The 23,730-nt window shown below is 36.5% G+C and overlaps 1 protein-coding gene across 3 annotated transcripts in view; it reads right to left on the bottom strand.

Annotated features, from left to right (window-relative positions):
• The window catches only part of ELF1 (E74 like ETS transcription factor 1), a 105,796-nt gene that overhangs the window by 59,129 nt on the left and 22,937 nt on the right, over positions 1-23,730 (bottom strand). The window contains exon 1 of one of the 3 annotated variants that reach the window (XM_061170811.1): positions 18,309-18,393. The exons of the other annotated variants lie outside the window; for them this stretch is intronic. The gene's annotated coding sequence lies outside the window, so the exon portion shown is untranslated. Of the gene's footprint in view, positions 1-18,308; positions 18,394-23,730 lie in introns of those variants that run through there. 3 annotated transcript variants of the gene reach the window in all.

Consider the following 23,730-nt stretch of genomic DNA (forward strand, 5'->3'; position numbering starts at 1 on the left):
TAGGCTACCAACTCATTATGCTCAATATGAAAACTGACAAAGGGAACCAATCAAACAAAAGAGGAATAAGTTTTTAGATTAGACAGTTCTGGCCCAAAGAAGGCAAAATACACCAGCTTAGAGCAATGGGTGGTTGAAAGACCACCTTTAATTTGAATGACTATCTCTAATAAAGTATTCAGACTGTGTGTGTGTGTGTATTTATAAGGCGGGGAGTATCTAAAGAACTGGAACTACTTAGTAACCCCAGATGCCAAGTACCTGAACGGGAAGTATTTTTATATGAAGTGGCAACCTGATAAACCACCCTTTTCAGCATACAGATATACCCATCGTAAGAACAGGAAGTATATTGGAAAAACCATGAAACTAGAAGAAATACAATAAAAATTAAAGAAAATAGAGTAAGAAACGTGAGAGAAGAGAAGCTATTCAAGTTAGAAATGAGAAGCAAGCAATAAATCCATAAACTGTAATGACTGGAATTCTTCCGTAACAGACCATAGCTAGGCCTTTCCGGCTGTTTCCTAGTATGGTAGAATGCTTTATATTAGCTCCCAGCAGAAATGAAAATAATAAATCAGTGGTATCAAGATAAATTCTATACAATCTTCCAAGGGTCTGTCCATTCTCAATCTGAAAAGTGTGGAATCACACACTTTTAGAACTAAAAAAGATGTAAGGATTACCTAGGACGATGCATTTGTTGAACAGTTAGAGAATTTGGGCCTAGCGCAGTCTGACTTGTCCAAGGTCACACAGACAGTTAATGACAAAGAAAGCAACAATTCTCTACTTTTCCCCAATTCCCAGCCCAATTCTCTACATTAACAGAACTTCATTAGTATTTTTCATTAGTAGAATATCTGGACAAATAAGAAATCCCTTACACACATTTGCTACCTGGTAAATCATTTTCAGTCACATTTTTATGTAGAATAACTGAAAAAGAGGAGTTTCTAGATTTTTCTATTACTGCTTTAAATCTTAAAATTTTACTATTGTTGTTCGTTTCCAAGTTCTATCATATCATACTATCTTGCTTTACCTTCACTCAGCCTAAAAAAGTGAAAAGGAAACATCAGTAAGCCTTTTTATAAAGCTACCACAATAACTCATTAAAATACTTTAAAATAAATTTCATTGACATTTTTCTTGCGAGTTCTTTGAATACAATATTGCTATCACACTAAAAACTTGTAGATAAGAAAAAAATAATAAACACACCAAAATGTAGTTACAGTTAAGTAACCAGACTTTAACCTCCCCCAACAAGGGTAGTCTCTCAGTTTCTACTGAATAAGGAAACAAACAAACAAAAAAAGACACTAATTGTAAAATAAATCTCACTGCATAGCACTCTCTAAATCATGTACTCTATACACAAAATAGAAGAGGAAAAAATACAAGTAAATGTCACAGAGGAGCAAATCATTCCCTACTGCATCCAGGGTTCTCTTAATTCAAAAAGAAAATGTTTCTATACTACCACCTTTAACTCATTTCAAATGTTCAAGGAATTCAAGAAAATGTAGAAAAAGTTTAAAAGTATGTTCTTGGAATCATATAAGTACCATATATATAACCATCTGTATCTTTTAAGTAGCTCCGCTGCTTTAGGCATCTTTCATTGAAACTGAGAGGGAGGCCGGGAAGTGAAGTACTTAGATCTTTTTCAAAAGTATATTTTTATTTCCATGTGAATGAAACACAAATTGATGTTTTTTGTATTCTGGTGATATATGCAAAGCCAAAGCAGGCCTTGGAAACCTGAATAAGCTCACCTTAGCTTCAACCATGTTAAAGTAAAAAAACAACAACAACAACAAAAAACCCACAAAGTCAATACGATCAAGGGAACAGGCTGATTTCTCTATGCTTGGCCTTTTTGCTGACACCCCAGAACAGTTCCAGTACTCAGAGGACAGGCTGCAATTACTCACTCCCCAGACCTGAAAGGCCGGTTCTTTCACATTGTTCTCCACTTCCCATCATTGGCCACTTGGGCCTACCTGGTGTCACATTACACTCAGGCAGCATTTGTAGCACCTTGCAAAACCATATCACATACCTAGACCTGTTCATACCTGTGGTCTCAAGATTAACCCTTTTTCTGAGCATGTTCTGAAAACAAGAGAATTTAAAACCAAAGAGAAATACCCAACAGTAATCAGATAGTCTTTTAACCTTGGTCATGAAAAAAAAATTTTACTTTCTCCAAATGGCTGAAAGTGATAATTGTCAAAAATGTCATTTATTGGTGTTTTTATTATGCAAATAAACTGACTGAAGGAACTTTCTTCCCTCCAGCATGCAAAATCTAAACTCTGACAAAAACACACCTAGCTCGGGAACACAAATATGCTGAAATGTGCTTATAGGCAAGACCTGATCAGGCAGTTAAAATTTTTCTTTCTGTAACAAACAAGAATCAGCTCACAAGAAAACTGTTTCATTTCTGTGGTCGTTTATTCCCCTGTTTAATATTATCATCAGAGAAAAGATATGCTCTAGTGCAATGGTTCCCTCATCTGAGAATACGGCAGATTCCCATCAATAACAGCGTTTCATTCTGGCCCAAAGTGAAGGGGAAAAGCCAGGGATGTTGCTGTGAAGTCCCACAGGAGATTTTGCTACAGGACACGGCTCCTGCCATCTCTAACTCCCACACTGCAAAATACTCTTCTAGAAGAGACTGTTACTCTGTCAGGAGAAGTTTCACTCTTAGGAAGAGACACACCATCAGATGAAAACAAAATCAAAGGTTACATAAAAAGCTTAATGGCCACAGATTGTATTATTAGGTGATAGCAGCTCTATGTGTTCAATTGATGGGTCCTTACTACCTTTACTCTAGCTCCCCTTGTGGTTCTTCACCCTGCAATAGGAGTAATTAACCAAAAATGAAAATATGATCAACTTACTTCTCTACTTAAAACTAATCAACGCAATACTGTAAATCAACTATACTTCAATTGAAAAAAAAAAAAAAGGGACTTCCCTGGTGACGCAGTGGTTAAGAACACGGGCTCGAGCCCTGGTCCGGGAAGATCCCACATGCTGCGGAGCAACTAAGCAACTGAGCCTGCGTGCCACAACTACTGAAGCCCGTGCGCCTAGAGCCCATGCTCCGCAACAAGAGAAGCCACCACAACAAGAAGCCCACGTACTGCAACGAAGAGTAGCCCCCGTGTACCACAACTAGAGAAAGCCCGCGTGCAGCAACAAAGACCCAACGCAGCCCAAAATAAATAAATAATTAATTAATTTAAAAAAACTAATCAGTGGCTTCCACTGCCTGTAAGAAAAACTTCAAATTCATTAACAGGGCTGAAGTGGCTCTTCATGATGCCCCAAAAGGTATGAGAAAAACGCAGCCAGTCAGATTTGTAAAAACATGGTATCTGATCCCCTGCACCAGAAGAGCGACTGGGAATAGTCCACGGACCAAGTTTCAAAGGACACCTCGGTCACAATTTTTTTACTACTCTTCACTCCCATCTCAAAAATAGGTACACCAGCATTTCCGCATTTTATAGTCTCTCATGGCCCCCTTACCCCACCCCCGAATTAAAGAAGCCAAAGTCGGCCCTGCCCCAATTCCCCCCAGCACCCTGCATGAACTACCCTTTCCCAGGCTTCATCTGTGCTGAATGATAGGATCAATCCAGATCTCTCCACATCTTCTTGGGTGATCATAACCTTTTATACCTGTGGCATTTTAGGGGCCTCTTCCAAGTCACAGTGGGACCAGACTTCAGGATATAAACTCTAGAGATGCAAAGCATTTTCATCTTTTCCCAAGTCACCAACAAGTTTGATGGACTCAAAGATCCTTGTGCACAAAACTTCCTGCTCACTATGTGTGAGAATATCCCCAGTTTCATAGCATACCCCTTTTCTTCTTTAAATAATAGAAATCTAGTTTAAATAAGTTTGGATATAATCAAATGATTCTGGCGCTCCATGGCAAGATCCTTAAAATGGGATTCTTCCTACAATCATCCTCGTAACTACCTGGCTCTCACCTAAGATGCTAAACTCAATGACACCAAAAAAACTAGAAGCAGTAAAACCACAAGATGAGAGATGAGAAAGTGGAAGGGCATGGGCTTAGTATAAATTATACATGTAACTTTATATTTTCCCATTGTACATATCTTAAGTTGAAGCAAACTTTAAATATCATTCACAAGTAATATAAAGATTTATAATACGGGGAATTCCCTGGCAGTCCAGTGGTTAGGACTCCGTGCTTTTGCTGCCAAGGGCACGGGTTTGATCCCTGGTCGGGGAACTAAGATCCCACAAGCCGCATGGTGTGGCAAAAAAAAAAAAAAGATTTATAATACAGAAGAGTTCAATTTTTAGGCCTTCCACAACATTCATTTTCAGAAGAAACCATGGTCTACTGATTGACTTGGTGGTAAAAAAAAATTGGTGACTATTTAGTGAACTTCCCCTAAGCTCAGCACTGTGGGAAAGACAAAGAGATACTGCATGGGCTTGTTCCTGTGAAGCTTACAATCTAGTTCGGGAAACAAGACCAAGAGAGAAAACAACTGAACACCAAAAGTTAGCATTTAATTAAATGCTAATAAAGCTGATCAATACTGCAGCATTTCAGAAGAGGGGATGGTCAAATGGATCAAGGAAACACTTTAGACAATAAAGGACTTAAACTCAACCTTAAAGTGACGCAGGATGTGGAGAGACCACAGGGAAAGGGAAAGACAGTATAGTGTGTGTACGTGCATGTTTGCTTACGTGTGCATACATGTGTACATATGTGCATGTGCGTGCGCACGTGTGTGTGTGTGTGTGTGTGAGAGAGAGAGAGAGAGAGAGAGAGAGAGAAGGCTGAGACACAGAAGAATAAAGAGACAAAACCAACCAAAGTAAGTTCGGAGATAGTTAACAGCCTGACCAGAGCTAAGAGTTGACAATGGGAACTAGTAGAAAATGTGGTTAAATAAGCAAAGCAAAACCAATTATGGAGGGTCTTGAAAGTCAGGCAGTGGAATTTAGGCTTGATTTGGAAAGAAGAAGTGGAAAGTTCCTGGAGGTTTTCATATCCGGTTGCAACAACAGAGTGTGGTCCCAAGATTACAAAGCCCAGTGCATAGTGGGATCTGGTAACTACCATCTAAAAATGATGAGGACAGTTTAAACAAACATTCCATAGCTTGACTGCTACACTGATAACTTCTAGCTACTGATGTGTATACTGTCCTCCTTAAATTCTTCATTAATTACTTGTAATAGAGATTCTCAACAATGGTTTTTAAACTACCCAGGGTGTGGGGAAATTATTTAAAACAAACAAAAATCACTAGTTTACTTCAACTTTTTGTTCTCTGCCTAAGGATTGGAAGAAGGGAGAAATAGGAAAATAAAATTTTCAAAAAGATATGACTTATTACGATATAACCTTTCTTACAAGTTATTCAATTGAACATCAAAATTGTCCTACATCCATTTGGATACCAGTGAAACTTTGAAATATATAAACTCACTGCATCTATGGATGATTGTATATTGCCATTTAGTATTAAATATTTTGAAAAGATGATGCTGATTCAGTTAGTGAAGAAGGATATGATATCCATGACAGATGAAAGTTTCTTAGTCACTTAATAGAGACTTCTATCACCAACTTTCAAGGAATCTTTACTTCCTTCCAGGGTGATGTTTAAAAGTGAGACACTCCTGTAAAAATGTCTAGCTGCATTAAACTTGCTCTTTGTTAGAGGTATTTTCTGCTTTATGGCTTTGCCTTACTCTTTGGAAGTTCAAGAATTCAAAGTTGCTTTAGTAGATATAACAGGCACTTATTAGATTTTTTAAAATACTTTAGCATGAAGACACATCCAGAAATTGTACAATAGCACAATAAGGTCCATTTACATTATCATTTGTTGGTAATATCTTAGTGTCCAATAAGTGCTTTTACAATTTATAAAGCAAGACACATATACTACTTTACGTAATTCTTAAACATCTCTACAACCACTGATGTTTTTGCACAGATACAAAAAAACCATGACACTTATCCTCAAGGAATTTAAGAAAGAGATGATAACAAATTAGAAATAAATAATAAGAAGAAAATAATAGCTACTATTTACATGTGCCAGGCCTTATGCTACAGTATGTTGCTATATCTGTCATTTAATCTTCATATCAGTAATAACCATGCATTGACAGAGCCAACCAAATAAGGGCAAAAGGACTTTGTCATGGTCACCACCATATTCCCACAGCTTACACAGACGGCCCATGATAAATATTTGTCAAAGGAATACTCAAGATGCTCAGAGAGAGCTTGAGCACATCTGACTTCAGCTCACGCTCACTCATCTATTCATACACTCCACTGAGTACCTACAACATGTCAGACTCTGTTCTAGGTGGCAGGAATACAGCACAGAACAAAACAGACCAAAACTTCTGCCTTCGAAGGGCTTCTAATCTAGTGATCTTGATGTTCCCCCTCAAAATATTCTGCTTTAAAAATGTGAGATTGTCAGGCTATACAGTTATCTTACAACCCATGAACAGAAACTCTGCCCCTCTCCTCCCATGTCTAACTCCCAGCTACCTCTCAATCCCTGGCAACTAGACACAGGAAATGCAACCTCTTCCACTCGAAGTGGACAGTAAGAGTTGTGGGAGAATTTCTTACCTTTCAGACAATCTGTAGGCACATAAGGAGAGGGGAAGGGAAAATTTGAGGTGAAAATAGATACAGCTAAATACAATGGCTGACTTCTTCCAGGCAAACCTCAGGGCCTCTATTTCACTTTAATTTTTAATTTGACTTTGAGTTAATTGAAATTTAACAACAACTAAAAAGTTTATTGGAACTTTTTTAAAGCATTCCCTTCACAAATATAAACACTTCAAGGAAGAAGAGAAAATTCTCCCTGTACTATCTTTTCCTATATACTAGATGGCCTTCAGAAATCATATCAGTACTATCTACATTCTTTTATTTATTTCACAAGTGCTCACTAGGGACCTATTTGCCAGACACCAGTGGGTAAGGGAGAAGGACAGGAAAGAAACACTATGACACTATGGGCAATCAGTCTATCAGCTAAGACACTATGGGCAATCAGTCTATCAGCTAAGACAAAAGATGTAGCAGAAGTGGCTACAAAGCTTATTCTCCCATATTATTCAGTAATTATTTGCTGGGGGGACATTCCAGATAGAAGAAGCTAAGGTAAACCTAAAAGGTTAAATCACTGAATAATAGGTAAGATAGTAATTTAATGAAAACAAACCTTTTCCTAAAAGGACACAAGATTTAGCATCAGAAGACCTGCATCCAAATCCTAGTCCTGCCATTTACTAACTTTATTGGATAAGTCAACCTCTGTGGCCTTCCTTTCATCATCTTAAAGTTGTACCTAGTAAGACTTTACTTTGTAAACCATAAAGTGCTCTAAAAGTTTTAAAGAATACTGATAAACCAAAATACAAAAATAGATTAATGCTTGTCAAAATTTTGAGACCAACATATTAGCTTATCATTTCATATTGCATGTATACCATAGATACAAATTTGAATGCCAGTCTTTTATGACCTATAAAAATTTCACAAAAGTAAACACATTTTATATTTTCTATATCAAACATCTAATTGTGATCCATACAACCCATATAATACAAAACAAGCCTACAACATGCCTAGAATCAACAAGTGACAAAAGTTTAATGAAACAAGCTTTATACCTAACTGGTCTCCCTAATGAGAAATTAGAGCAGCAATTGTACATCTGTGTCTCTGTTCCTCTCATCGTGGTTTAACTGACAGGAAGCAGAGAACAAGATATGGCATACAAACGTCAAGTATTTCCTGCCTTCTCTGCTACATCTTTATGTCTTGTTTTATAAATAGTCCCATAGTTTATCTGAAAAGGTATCAAAGCCTGGTGTCAGAAGCATAAGATAGAATTGGTAAAGAGTGTTTATGAAAACAGAACAATTAAAAAGGTATTCTGAGGTTGGGATCTAAGTTCATTACACACATGAAGACTCGTTATTAATAGATTTCTTAAGAAGTATTCTTAGGAGTAAGTACCTTACAAATTAAGACTTGAAAACCACAATGAGTGAGTAAAAAAATCAAGTCTCTGAACAACAGAACAGCCCCCAAACTATTTTACCCAACTGGTTAGATAAATAGCATGTGACCACCTAGACAGAAGACGCTCTCCCCACCCTGCCTTCACCTCTCAAAAAAGATAACTACCACCAAAAACAAAACAAAAAAACAAAAAAAGCTTCGAACAACTGACTCAAAACAGCAGGACAGACACCTTGCCTCTTTGATCTCTGGTCATTTTTACTATGGCTTCTTGTGAGCACTTCTTCCAGATTACAATTTGTGTTCACCCCCAATCAAACTATCTCCACTCCCTTGCTCTCTTCTCAGTATATCCAAAACATGGCTCACATTATTTATTCACATATGTTCACCAACTATAGACAAAGCAAACAGAACTCCATTCCCAATAGGTGAATACTTATTACTGTTTTAAGTCATTTTAAGCAAGCTTGCAATTAATTACAACTAAAACAGAGATGCTCACTTTTCATCATGCCTAGCTGCCTCCCCAACTAATAATTCCTAAGAATCACCTCAATTCATCACTCATATGCGTCATATTCCATAAAAACTTGGGAACAATACAGCCACCTTCTCCATTGGTCAATTCTTACCTAAGCTATAAGCTACCACAACTACAATTTCACCAGGCTATAGTGCTATTTGTCTCTAGGTCAATGTCCACAATGACTCAATATTTTACTGCAAGTAAGCTCATCTTATGGTCTTTCTTTCCTAAAGAGAATTTAATATACATGTAATAATCAGCTTTAAGCATGGCACCATGTTCCTAAAGCAAGTAACATTTCTTAAATGAGTATCTTGGAAAACAATTTCATTTTTATTCAGTATTTTTCAATGAATATATCTAGTTCATTCTTTCCAACAGTGTAACAGTTACTAGTGCCTTCCCAGCATATCTTTAGTATATTTCTGCTCTTACTTGTAAATGTATTACCCTCAACTGTCCCCAGTATCTAGGGAATAAATGCTCCCTGAACCTTAAGGGAATTGTCCATTTCCTTAGTTAGCTCCCTTCCCACAGCCTCTGGCTCTGATGCTTGGGTCGAACCACCCGAAAATGGTCAGAAAAGTCTCAGGACATCTGCAGAGAACCTGGCGTCTACCACTTCTCAACAATCAAATACGCTAACCATGGTGAGCAGCTGTTCTATTCTTCCAAGTGCAGACGAACAGTGCACCTTCCTTTCAGTTTATTCGGAAGACTAACAGGTTATAAATGATCCTATAACAGCCCACATATTTGTCTCTGATCCAAAGACGAAAGGATCAAATATAACACCCAGCTTAACAGTTCATGCCATAAAACGTTCTGAATAAACAAACAACTTACACAAATCTTCTGTTTCTAAATATGAACTGTCTCTCAAACTAAAACACATATAACATTAATTCTGATTATTCTAATTTAAATCTAAAATCTTCACATTCTTTTTCTTTATGCTTTAATATGTGTTTTGTGTGGTATATATTTAACCTTATATAAATAGTATAATACTGTATATATTCTTCCAGCATACTTTAACAAGCTTCTTTAAGACATAAAATTCTAAATAAACACAAAGGTTACTTGGAAAGGAATTTTAAACATTCGCTAGGACTCAGTGCTCAGAAAAATATTATTACCAAAGAAAGATAAATCATGATTATTAGGCTTCCATTATAACAAACAGAAATATCTAAGATGCAAAAAGCAGCCCATCTTCAGTGATGCCTCTCACAAAGTGTTCTGACCTTCTGCAGAACAAAGGCTATAGCCCACCTTAGGAATGCCATGTGTAGAGATCTTAACAAGAAGTTTGGGGGTCTAACCTTTTCTAACTTGCCTAAAAGGCGCAGGCTACACACTGCCACCAACACAGCATTGGGGACTTCCCTGGCAGTCCAGTGGTTAAGACTCTGCACTTCCAACGCAGGGGGCACGGGTTCAATCCCTGATCCGGAAACTAAGATTCCACATGCCACACAGTGCGGCCAAAAACACAAAATACGGCATTGGTTCCATCAGCATGGATATGTTCTAAATTGCCATAAGAAAATCTCTGGCTGCTGTATTCCCCAGCATCAAGAATTCTCCCTAACAGACAATAAATAATTGTTGAATGAAATCAATAAATTATATAGGATGAAAAGGAATATAATAATAAAAAAAAAATCCAGGAGACCCCTGAATTGCATGACTTTTAAGAACCCTTCCAACTATAAAATCCTATGATTTCTACTTCCATTTGTTCCTCTTTGTCCCTGCCACTACTTACACGGACACTGTGAAAAAGAGCTCAAAAACGAGAGCCAAGGGATGACTGCAAAAGCAAAACACTGGATTAAGATGTATGTTTCCCTTTTTATAGCAACTCCCACATTTACATTATTAAATTTTGGAAATCTTATATAAAGATTCCATATCAAGTTTACAACAAAAAAAGTCACTAAAGATGCAGGAATTACTATCATTATAGTAAGGATTTTAAGGAAACAAGATGACACCGATATCAGGAAGCAAAATGAAACACTAATTATGGCAATAAATCTGGTTAGATGTAAAAGTCTAATTTGGGGTATTAGCTACTTAAAAGTTTATCAGTGTCAATTAATACTATATCAATTATGTTTTATGAATCTTTGTTCTAAAATGTGTTTTTGAAAAATATTTGAATGTGTGATGATTCTAAAGACTAAAGTATTTCTAGCAAACTATAGCTCCAATGGATCTCAACTGGAAATTATCATTTACTCATCAGAAGTATGCCTAGAGGACTTCCCTGGTGGCACAGTGGTTAAGAATCTGCCTGCCAATTCAGGAGACGTGGGTTTGAGCCCTGGTCCGGGAAGATCCCACATGCCACGGAGCAACTAAGCCTGTGCGCCACAACTACTGAGCCTGCGCGCCTAGAGCCCGTGCTCCGCCACAAGAGAAGCCACCGCAATGAGAAGTCTGCGCACTGCAGAGAAGGGTAGCCCCCGCTCGCCGCAACTAGAGAAAGCCTGCACGCAGCGATGAAGAGCCAACGCAGCCAAAAACAAATAAATAAAATAAATTTATTAAAAAAAGAAGTATGCCTAGAGCCATCTTTTTAGTTATGTGGGACAGATACACGGTCTTATTATAACTTAATTCTGAATCTACCTAATCTCCTTCACTGAAATGGTGATTTTTTTTTAACTGATGTAGAGTTTATTCACCACTTTTTTTTAAAATCAACTTCTACTCCTCATCAAATTAAACATTATTTCTCAGTTATGTATAAATGTGGGGCAAAAATAAACTACCCCTTATACAGCACAATTTACTACGAAATAGTTCAACCAAAGAAAGAATACATTGACATACCCATCACCCGGCTTCACATTACATTAACACTTTTCCATAATTTGTTTCAGATTCTTAAGAATAAAAAAGTCAAATATAGTTAAAGCCTTCTATATATCCCTCACCAATCTCCTCCGACTATTCTAAAATTGATGTTGCCCCAACTGTCTATATTTTTATACCTTTATTTCATACATATCCATAATAATATTGTTTTTATGTACATAATAGGGATTATAATGTATCTATTCTATCAAAATTTGTTTTTTATTCAAAATTATGTTTGAACTAATTAAACTCTAGTTAATAAATGACAGGCATGCTAAACTGCTTAATGTTTAGTGGTCAAATATACTAATGTTTGCAACTTACTCTAAAGGCATCAACTGCCCATTTGTTTAGGGTCCTGGAAGATTTTAGTCCCCAGGGCAAAACACCATAGTAAGATGCTGAATGGGTAGGAAGGCATCAATAGCAGGCATCTGTTCCTAGGAAAGATAATGAAAAACTCTAAAGTATCTTAAATATTCATTCTCTCCATACTCTTTGTAAACTCTTCACATATGCTCTTGCACGTATGCTCCAAGAATTATGTGCAAGAGTGTTCCCAAACTGGAAACAATCTACTGCCATCAACAAGAAAGAATAAATACATTCCGATACAGACAATGCAATACTACACTGCAATTAAAATTAAGTAAGATAAAGCTCATAGAGTTAAATGAAAGAAGCAAGTCACTATAGAATATATATGGTGTGATCCATTTAAATAAAGTTCAAAGGGGTAAAACTATAAAGAAAAGCTTATCACAAAAATCAGGATAATATTTTTAAGGAGAAACAAACATGGGCAGAGTGGGGGATTTTTTTTTTCTTTTTAAATATTTCTTTCTTTCTTTCTTTATTTGGCTGCGCCGGGTCTTAGTTGTGGCACTCGGGATCTTCGTTGCCGCATGCGGGATCTTTAGTTGAGGCCTGAGGGATCTAGTTCCCCGACCAGGGATCGAACCTGGGCCAGTTGCATTGGGAGCAGGGAGTCTTAACCACTGGACCACCAGGAAAGTCCCGCTGGGGGATTTCTATCTTAATAAACATGCTCTATTTCTGTTGTGACATGGGTAAACACTATGTAATTACATTTAAACTGTATATGTTTTATACATTCCCCTACATGCACATTTCAGTTTTAAAGAAAAAAGGATAATGAATTGCTCCATTACAATACTCAGCTTCCATGTAGTTATTTTGGTATAAAAAATAAGATGCACATAAACTAACAGTTATTAAATCAACACCTCATTTTTATAGTTTTATTGTAAAATTTTCTAGTTTCACTGTTTACAGGACTGTTTTCTAAAACACAGAAAATAACCAATTTTCTCTAATTTAGATTTGTAAAACTGTACCATACAACTCTGCACAAATACAATGACCACTGTATTACTGAGCATCTATCACATAGAAAATGAACTTTACATGACTTTACATCATGTAAAGTCACACTGGTTCCTGCTACCTTGAAGAACTTCTATTCCATGGGGTAGAAGACTGGAAAAGGATAGATCCAAGAAAATACAAATTTGAAAAATCAAAAAACCAAAAACTTATATAAGTGGTTGCCTTTAGGCAGCAGGACTGAGAGTGGGAAGGGGTAGAGAGGCTGCTTTTCACTAAAGGCTTTTTATTAGATTTTTTAAAATGTGCATCATTTTGATAGCTTTTTAATATAAAAATTATTAAATCAATCTTCATAAAAACTCCAGAAGGCATTCATATTGTTTACTGTTGTGCTTTTTTTTTGGTTTGTTTTGATGCTGGCAACCAATCTCAAGTTACAAAATATGGAGATAAAAAAGAGCTGAGGGCTTCCCTGGTGGCGCAGTGGTTGAGAATCTGCCTGCCAGTGCAGGGGACATGGGTTCGAGCCCTGGTCTGGGAAGATCCCACATGCCGCGGAGCGACTAGGCCCGTGAGCCACAATTGCTGAGCCTGCGCGTCTGGAGCCTGTGCTCCGCAACAAGAGAGGCCGTGATAGTGAGAGGCCCGCACACCGCGATGAAGAGTGGCCCCCACTTGCCGCAACTAGAGAAAGCCCTAGCACAGAAACGAAGACCCAACACAGCCATAAATAAATAAATAAATAAATTAAATTAAATTAAAAAAGATTTACAACTAATTAAAAAAAAAAAAAAAAGAGCTGATACCCTGCTACTCAGCATTAAAAGGCAAATGAAAGAAGAGCTCTGAATTCCTACAGCGGTAAGAGAATGAAAGTGAAAAGAGAAGTTTAGGAACAGTTTTCTGATGATGAGGACAATGTTAATTCAGATACTTATTTACTGGAAGAGAAGGAAATCAAAACGTTTCTGCACAGAAATTTGTTCAGCCAAAGCTCAGCTGCATAATTTATCCCCTCTACCAACAAAGCAAACAGCCCAGGAGCTATTTTTTTCAAAAAGGGTGGGGTGCCTACACATTTGTAGTATAGCTCTAGTATACAGATCGTCTGACAAGACACAAAGACAGAGGTGACAAATAACTTTCTCTTTAGGAGTTCCTCTTCTACTAATGGGAGAAAGATTGCTCAGACAGTTGAAAACTGCCCTAATCATTTAGGTTGACTCAATGATATTACTAATTTAATTCCTAAGCTAAGAAGCAGCTCCTAAGCAAAGGAGCAAAATATTCTGGCCAACTGATGGTAGCAAAATTATATTCAGACCATTCAACTCATGGGACTCTTCTTCCCATTTCTATGAGAGTCTGTGAACACCTATGTCCCATTAGACGAGATGTAATGTAATGCAAAGCCTACAAATACGCAGTCAACTATGCAGTTAAATGTCCAAAGAAACTCATATGGTAAAAAAAAGTTACTCCCTCCCAGACTCAAACAATTACAAACACTAATAGTGTACTTCCCAGGAGAGAAGGGTTTTCTAAGACTATAATGCTACCCTAAATCAGGAAGGGGCTGTTTTTGCTCTAACCCAAGAAAAACAGAATGGAGAGATACCATGAAGCACCAAAGGGGACTAAAAAAAAAACTAACATTGGAGAGAGTGTGATGGTTCGCTGAGAGATAAAGAAGAGGCTAATTATACCTGAAAAACAAAAATAATTCGTTTAATTATATATTGTGGTCAAGACGGTAGTGAATGGGGAGCCGGAGGAGAAAAAGTAGAATTAGAGAAAAGGAAACAGGGAGAGCCACAAAGCTGAAAAATATACCACAGCAAAAAACTGGAACAGAGAAAGGGATAACCAGGGTAGGGAGACGAGGCTAAATAAGTTCTAGTGACTTTTCTTACTTACTAGAGGCCGTGGGCTTCAAAATACCATTGTTCCTTAAAAATTCAGATATTAAAATGCTAAGTAACTGATTAATCACTCTTCACAGCTCTTAAGCCTGCAAACTCTCCAAGAAAGTGTGGCAGCCCGTGCATCACAGTCATCTAGAGTACTTATTAAAATTGCAGATGGATAAGTCAAACCCCAGGGCCTAAGGAACCAAAATCTCTAAGTTGAAGCCAGGTGATTCTCTGTTACACCAAAGGTCAAAAATTACTACTTTAAAGGTAGTATACTACCAGGCAGGTGTTAATTACTTCTTTGGTTACAATGTGTAGGCATCAGAGATTAAGCTGAAGGCCACATGCCCTTTAAAGATTTGCTACCACTAACTTTAACAGGACCTGCCCAACTGAGCAGCCAAGGGTTTAATGCAGCAAATAACACTGGCCTATACACTTGTGCTTGATACTCTGTCAAAGGTTGAAAAAGATGAAGAAATAGAATAAAACATCTCTGCTCTCTAAGAGCGTATATTCTTATTCTTATTGAAGACACTCTCAACCTACACAAATGCTATTCATTCTTCAATACTCATAATTCCTAAAGACTCATATAAACTTTCCTGCCTATTTTAAGTCTCAGTCACCTTTCACCTCTAGGCAAACAGTCTGAACCGAAATTTAACAACTCAGTGGTTTGGTTCCATTCTTTACTTATTTCACCTACGTTTTCCCAGTAAGAATCTAAGTTTGTGAGACGACAGCCCAGGTTTTCTAGCCTTCTGTGCTCTGTTCATTGCTTAGGACAATGATGACCACACTGTGGAGAATCTGACACTGAATTAGGTTAGGGGACTTGGAAATTTAGAAGATTCAACAGTCATATGCAAAGCATTTTAAAAATCCAAATTTCAGACCTAAAGAAAGGCAGATCTAAAGTAAATTTCAACCACCATAATAAAACACATCAAAAAGTGAATAGACAAAGATTTTGTATTCCCCAGAAGATTCTAAGAATCAAGTGCCTGGTATGTAAAGTAAACTTTCAAAGAAGAAGAGTAGGGTACAACAAATGGAATGAGATTATTAATTACAGGAAGGTTAAAGTCAGGATTGTACTTATGTTAGAGTTTAGAGACCTCCAGATTTTTGTAAACATATGCAAAGTTTAACACACACACTTTAATAGAACAAGGTATCATACTAAACAGTATATGCCCTCCGAAAAGAATATGAGGTAAAATTAAAGTGGAAATAAACCTGTCTTTGTATCTGGAAGTTCAACGTAAGTTCCCAAGTCCTTGTATTTCCATCTCCCCTAGGCCCATCTTAAACATGCAATGTCACAATGCTTCAACTATGAAAAAATTCTAATAGTAGTGAAAAAAAGCTGTTGTAGAAATTCTCATCCTCTCTCTGATGAAAAAGGAAACTAGTTTGAACACATTTTCAAAATCATTAGTTAATTCATTTGGTCATACCTTATCACCAAAGTGATCACCAAGCAACTTAATTAAGGTTTTATTTACTCTTGAGGAAATACAGACCATTTCAAACAAAGCATCACTTGTTGGTGTGGGCTAGCATGAGCAGCTCCAGGCTAGAAGGCCTGCCGTCAAGCACTACATAACCCTAAGCAAGTCACAAGACCTCTTTGAGCCGCTGCTTCTTCAACTATAAAAGTGAGGCAGTTGGATGATCTTCAGTCTTTTTTAACGCTAAGTTCTTCAAATTGGTAATTCTAAGTTTAATTCTGATGACTCACTTTAAACTCATATTCAACCTTATAAAAGGAAAGGGGTGGGATGGGAAGGGGACTGCCTAATAAGTCGTACTGGCCTTCCTTTGCTTCTATGCTTTTTTTTTCCTCCCTTCTCCCTGAAGCCCCACCTCAGTCTTCTCCACATAATAAGAAACTGAAATATATGACTGGTATTTATTTTTATTTGAATTGCACCAATGTCTTCATTTTAAGAAACTAAATTCTTCTACTTCTCTTTAATAAATAAAATCTTAATTATTTGCTTATTTGTGTGCCCCTTGATTTTTCTCTGTGGGTCACTGGCCTTTAAAAACTCAAAAAAAAAAAAAAAAGAAAAGAAAGAAAGAAAAGGAATGGAGGGAGGGAGGGAGGAAAGAAGGGAGGAAAAAAAGAGAGAAAGAAAGGCAAAAAAGTTTCATTAGATTTTTCACACAGAGCAGACTAGAAGTAAATACAACCTCTGCTTACTCAAAAGCTGACTAAACCAGCAATATGCAAACAAAGATGACAGCAAATGGCTCAGAGCTGAACTGGTAAAATGTCTGCTTGTGCCTGTCTTATAAGACCACAAATTGAGATCTGATAATATGAACAATCCTTTCAAAGAGTAAGAAATAATAATTGACTGCCTAGAAATCTTCACTTTCATCTGACAGGCCTTCAAGCAGTTAGAAATTTGTTAGCAGCGAATTCCCAAAGAACTAGCTAAATATCATTACAGTCAATAATAAATGACTTTGCAAATTTTATTTCTAAAAGCTGTATTTGGAATCACTGCATATTCAAATTTTACTTTCATTCAAATTTTAGTTTCACAAATAACTTTCGTAAGCAATATACTGCTGCATCCAGCTTCTCAGAGCACCTAGAACTTCAAGGCACACCAGAATCTCCTAATTTCAATAATGAGAAATATTTCAGGAAAAAACTAAGCAACCTTTTCTAGGTATTTTTTTTTTATTCAAAACAAGCAAATTTTAAGAATAGTTGTGTAGACAGAAGGTTAATACTCTTTACTTTTTCCTTTTACACAAATCAAAATACTACGTTTCCTCAGAAACTAGCTATGCTTCTAAGGCTGTTACTCAGAATAAGTTTCCAGTGTGAATTATAAAACTTTATTATTTATTTCTAATAGCAAATGAATCATTCTAGCCTGTCTTCCTCTTTATTTAATAATCACTTTAACTTGTTATCTAAATGACCATTCATTTTACTCAAACTTATATTTAGTTTTCAAAATTAAATGTTTAGTATAATTTCATTTACTTTAAAGAAAGAAAAAAGGATACTACAAAGGGCATTACAGTCAATGAGCAACACCTATGACTGAGGTGTCCCCAAAGTTCCCCTTAACTAAAACGCCAAAACAAAATCTTCGCTCTTGAACTTCTTTCTTAACACCCAAATCACAGGTGAATAATATAGTTTACTTAATTGTAAATTACAGGGTACCCTCACAAATACAATTACATTTTCAAAAATTAGAATTTGACCTAGTTTGCTTTGTAGTATGAAAAAGAAAGTAAGAAAAATCTCCTTTATTCTCAAGTCATATGGGGGGAAAAAAAAATCACACAAAATATAAAAAACGCTTTACCAAGAAGATCTAAAACTTTCCAGAACTTAAATGCTTTGTTTCCCCCTAGTAGTGAAGTTCAATAAGGCATGTGACTGACTACACACATTTTTTCCAGAGAGTTAAAGAACACATTCAGCCCTGTTCTTCGACAGGTAAGAACCACCCTCCGTTTATCAGGCTCAGGAAACAGCCAGAAGCAAACACGCAAAATCTTAACAAGTTACCTTCAAATAGTCTCGTTCTCTTTAGATACTGTCCTTTGGGCTTGAAAGTAAAAAGCAATCCGGCAAGTTTTGTGCTGTTAAAATGGCTCCTGTAGATTGGGGAAGTGGTGTCTGTGCTTCAGCTTATGAGTCATATGTGAGACTGAGTGTTTCTAAGGGAGGCACGCCCATGTTGCCGTGGACCCAATTACTCTGCTAGGTCAGACATGCGAATCCACAGGTGAAAACGGGGAGAGGGGTAGAAAAAGGAGAGAGGCACAGCCAAGGAGCAAGGTCTACCTTGATTAAACCATTACTCAGCTCAGGTTAATTACCATAATTTAAAATTAACAATGAGATAGAATCAGAGTCTGTAAGGAAGCAAAATGAAAAACCTGTATGTTGTTTTAAAAAATAAAAATCTCAATTTTTAAAAGTTATTTTAATATAGCAACTAAATAAAACTATGAAAGAAAAAAAAAGTAGGGACGGGAATGGAAGAGACACAGCAAACTTTCTGGCTTTTAATGTAACAATGGCCTGCTGAGTCTAACCTGGCAACTCATTAACTCTTATATAAAAGGGGTATATTGCTATGTAATCTGGAAAAGCTAGCACACTGTAATACCAGATGCAGATTTATACATTCGCTAAACAGATAAAATCCACTAGAAAATTCAAAGTTCAGTGGAAAAATAAGTGTGAATTACTAATCTGGTTTTCAGAATAAAAAAGCAAACTTGGCGTTAGAAAGGAACTAAAGTTCAATATAGCAAAATGATTTTAAATAGAATTGCAAGCTTGACAAAACTCTATTTGAAACAAATTATCAATGCAATCACCGTTCATAACTCTACTACTGCCAAGTGATAGCCACAGTTTTCTTTACCTTCCAAACAAAACTGTCCACACATAAAAGCCAACCGTGTGCAGAGCACCCTGCTACAGCTCTGGTGAGCCCCAGGGTGTCAACAAAGCATATGGCCAGTGCAGTTTTCCTCTCCAAGTCATCGTACATCTGACAATGTGCCCAAGCAGTGGAAACGGTAATTACTACAGCTACTTACCCTGTCCTCTGGGTGAGTATTTATTAATTTATTCTAAGAGCTTAAATTGATCAGAATGGCTTGAAAGCATTAAGCACTTCCAAAAGTACTTGAAATGAAGAAGCGCAACTCACTAGCTAGACTTCATCCTATCTTTTACAAAAAGTAAATAAGATTTAGCAAGGTTTTCTTCCTTTAGTTAATTACTTGGAAGTAATTATTCTGCCTTACTAGAGGCACAGCTGAGGGGACAAGCTGTCACTGACAGGAACTTTACAAACTGCTACAAAACATAATGATTGTGAACTAACTTTCTGCCCATTAAGTGCCTGTTTATCCATGCCACTGAACACTGCTTGACTAATATTTTTACTAAAATAATCTCCACGATTTAACAAATTATTAATAAAAATCATGCTAAAAAGAAAAATACATCACATTTTCTACTGACAAATGTCATATTTAACTTGCTTTAGAGCTCATTTATCCAGAATGACTACTTGGAACCCAAACACCAAGGAAAAAGGTCCTCTGAGCAGTCACAGGAAATTTTCACTGGAAAATCCCCCAAGTCCTTTCCCAGAGCTAAAATTTATCTTAGATAATATCCACAAATAAGCCTAACAATCTGATTATCTTTCACCTAATCAGAATTAGAAGTTGTAAGTGGTGAAAGAGGGACTAGTGAAAGGATGATGTCGAACCAACAGGTGACAGAGTGGATAATGAAAGAAGATTTTTAAAAAACATCTAACACTAGGACTATAACTTTAAAAGTACTGGGGTCCGAAGCCCTGACTCTGAAAGGTCAGTAAGTTCTCCATACTCCCTGAGGATATCACCAAATAGTAAGTGCCTAGAAGTCAGCATTATTATGATAAAGGTTTTTAAAAAACAAATGACTAACATCAAATGCGTGAAATTTTTTATGAAGTACAGATATATAAAAGGGTTCGCTTCTGCTATTGAGAAAATCCTTTTGTATCAAGTACCTTATTACTTGATAATGGCAGATATTCGGACTGTAATTTAAAAGTACTTTTGGCCACTGCTATGTAGAAGTGAAGTAAGAGATGTAAAGTAAAAATAATTACCCCTCTTCAACAGAAACAAACATCTTAGTTGTTCCCAAAGAGGCAATCCAGAGCTGCTACTGTAATATATTGCCCCTTTGCTCAGGGGTGTCTCTATAAGCATTATCTTACCACCTACAGGAATTGGATCCTGGTTCTATTCACAGCTCCCAAAAATCAATCTCCACCAAAAAAACAAACAAAAAAAACCTGGCAAACAGTTCAGCACAGGTTGAGTTCAAATCCTAGCTCTGCTACCTATTAGCTGTGTAATCCTGGGAAATTACTTCTAACAGTACCCACCTCCAACTCAAAGCATTATTGTGAGAATAAAAGTCAGTTCATATACTACTATTTGGAATATATAAAGAACTTTCACAACTCAAAAATAAGAAAACAAGCCAATTTTTTAAATGGTCAAACTACTTGAACAGATACTTCACCGAAGAAGAGATACAGATGGTAAATAAGCAGAGAAAAGATCTCAACGTCATTACTCAATAGAGAAAAGCAAATTAAAGTCAGAATACCACTACATACCATTACAATAGATTAAAAACAACAACAACAACACTAACAATACCAAGGGCTGGTGAGGATATGGGACAACTACAACTCTCACACACTGTTGGTGGGAATGCCTATTCGGAAAGCAGTTTAGCAATTCTTTATAAAGTTAAACATACACTTATCCTACAATCCAGCTGTCCTACTCCTAGATATTTACCCAAGAGAAATGAAAATATGTGTCTATTTAAAAAAAAAAAACTACATAAATATTTATAGCAGTTTCATTCATTATCACCAAATACTGGAAACGCAAATGTCCACCAACTGGTGAACAGATGAACGCGTTGTGGTATATCCATACAATGGAATGCTATCAGCAATAAAAAGGTATTAACTTCTACACTTCTGACAGACGATACAATATGGATGAATCTAAAAGCATTAGGCTAAATGAAATAAGCCAAACTCAAAATACGTACTGTATGATTCCATTTATATGACATTCTAGAAAAGGCAAAACAAAAAAGACAGAAATTGTATCAGTGGTTGCCAGGGGATGGGAATGAGGGGAACGGGTTGACTACAAAGGAGAACAAGGGAACTGTTTGGGGTGATGGAAATATCCTGTATGGTGACTGTGGTATTGGTTATAATACCTGTACATGTCAAAAATCGCAAAACTGTATAACTAAATAGGGCAAATTGTACTGTATATAAACTATACCTCAACGAATGTGACTTGAAAAAGAAATCCAGTTCATGTACAATACAGTACTAGGTGCTTAGTAAACACTTCATAAACATTAGCTGTTATTATTATGCTTCATAGTAGAAGCAACCAGTATCAAATACTTCAGGATGACAAACTTCAGGTCTCTAAATTTGTAAATAAAATGTGGCATCTTAGACTTGTGATGGAAATATAATGCACCTGTACATACTGTGGGTATGTTTATTTCTAAAATTAGAAATATATCAAAGTCAGTATATATCCTAATATAGAGCTGTCACACCTGGGGGAATTGCCAACATTTATATTTGAACTATTAGCTGAGAAAGATGTCAACTGAATGAATTTATTAAATGCCAGTTGAAGTTAAGACACTGTTCATTTCTGTTTAAAAATAGAACTTATGAAAAGAATTTACTGTGTAAGCAAGCACTCTCTTCTTCCCTTTTATTTTTACCTCTTCTTGAACTCAAATTTGAGAACTTCTAGTACATGAAAATACAAAACAGTCTAAGTTTCATATCTAGGAACCCCGGGCTAAGAAAAAGGCATGGTTTGAATCTTTCTGGATCTGCAGCTAACATGTTTCCATCCAGAGATGGAAGAAGAAAAGATCAAACCATTAAAATGATAAATGACCAAAATCACTCTTCCCTACTGTTTAAATATAAAAATAAAAATTTAAAGACCAAGATTCAGTGTTACAAATCTTTCAGTGGGACAGCATTAATTTTGTTGATGTTAACACCTCCAAAGCATAATCCCAGGTTCTGAGCAACGTGTAGCATTTCCAAATGTGAGCTTAAATGTAATTCTCTATTATCTATCACTAGATTTGTTAAACCAAGGCCCCCTTCCCCTTCCCCCTTCAGATTATAAGACTCATCCATAAGAACGTCCTCCTGGTCAAGTGTCTGTGTGTTTTCAGAGGCAAACCAAAGGCAAAAGGGGCCACAGCTTTGTCTGGCTTTGTTCATTACTGTATTCTTACCACTAAGACAGGGTCCAACACATAGCAGAAACTCAGACATGAACGAATAACTTTTCTCAAACAGTTCATTGAAGGGAAATTTTAGCGTATCAGGATTTTACCTGTACACTGAAAATATTTTTAACAGACATGATTTCACCCATTTTTTTTTCAAACTGAGGTTATAATTGACATAAAACTTTATATTAGTTTCAGGTGTACAATGTAATGATTCAATATTGTACACACTGCAAAATGATCACAGTAAGTCTAGTTACCATCTGTCACCACAGAATTTTTTCCTTGTGATGAGAACTTTTAAGACTCTCTGAGCAACTTTCAAAAAGGCAATACAGTGTTAGTGATTACAGTCATCATGCTGTACATCACATCATCATGACTTAATTATTTTATAACTGGACCTCCTTCACTCATTTAATTTACCCTCTAACCCCCTTCCCCTCTGGCAACCACCAATTTGTTCTCTGTATCTATGAGTTTGGTTTTGTTTTGTTTGTTCATTTGTTTTGTTTTTTAGATTCCACACATAAGTGAAATCATATGGTATTTGTCTGTCTGACTTATTTCACTCAGCGTAATACCCTCAAGGTCCGTCCATGTTGTCATGAACGGCAAGATTCCATTCTTTTTTATGGCTGAGTAGTATCCCATTGTATGTATGTGTGTGTATACATATATACACCACATCTACTTTATCCCTTCATACATCAATGGACACTTAGGTTGTTTGATTTGACCCATGATTTGATATAGCTGAATTCATGTAACTATGTTACAAGATTCTATTGTAGGTGTTATTTTGGGTGTTAGACTTTCCTTTCTTGTCAAAAATAACCAAGACTTGACTGTATAATTATATTCTTTATAATGCTCCCAGGTAATATGCTAAGTGCAATCTCAAGTTTTATATCACCATGAAATTATCTCTTGCAATTTAAAATTCAATATTGAAGACAATATATTTTTTACTTCAGTGGATTGTAACCAGGGATGCACCTCCGAATTACCGAAAGAAACTTCTGAAGATACATGCCTACTCCTAGAAACAGATTCAGTGGTGTGGATAGAGCCCAGCCTTATGAGAACCACTGCT

Source organism: Eubalaena glacialis, chromosome 16 (genome assembly GCF_028564815.1).
Source record: "Eubalaena glacialis isolate mEubGla1 chromosome 16, mEubGla1.1.hap2.+ XY, whole genome shotgun sequence".
Classification (NCBI taxonomy): Eukaryota; Metazoa; Chordata; class Mammalia; order Artiodactyla; family Balaenidae; genus Eubalaena; species Eubalaena glacialis.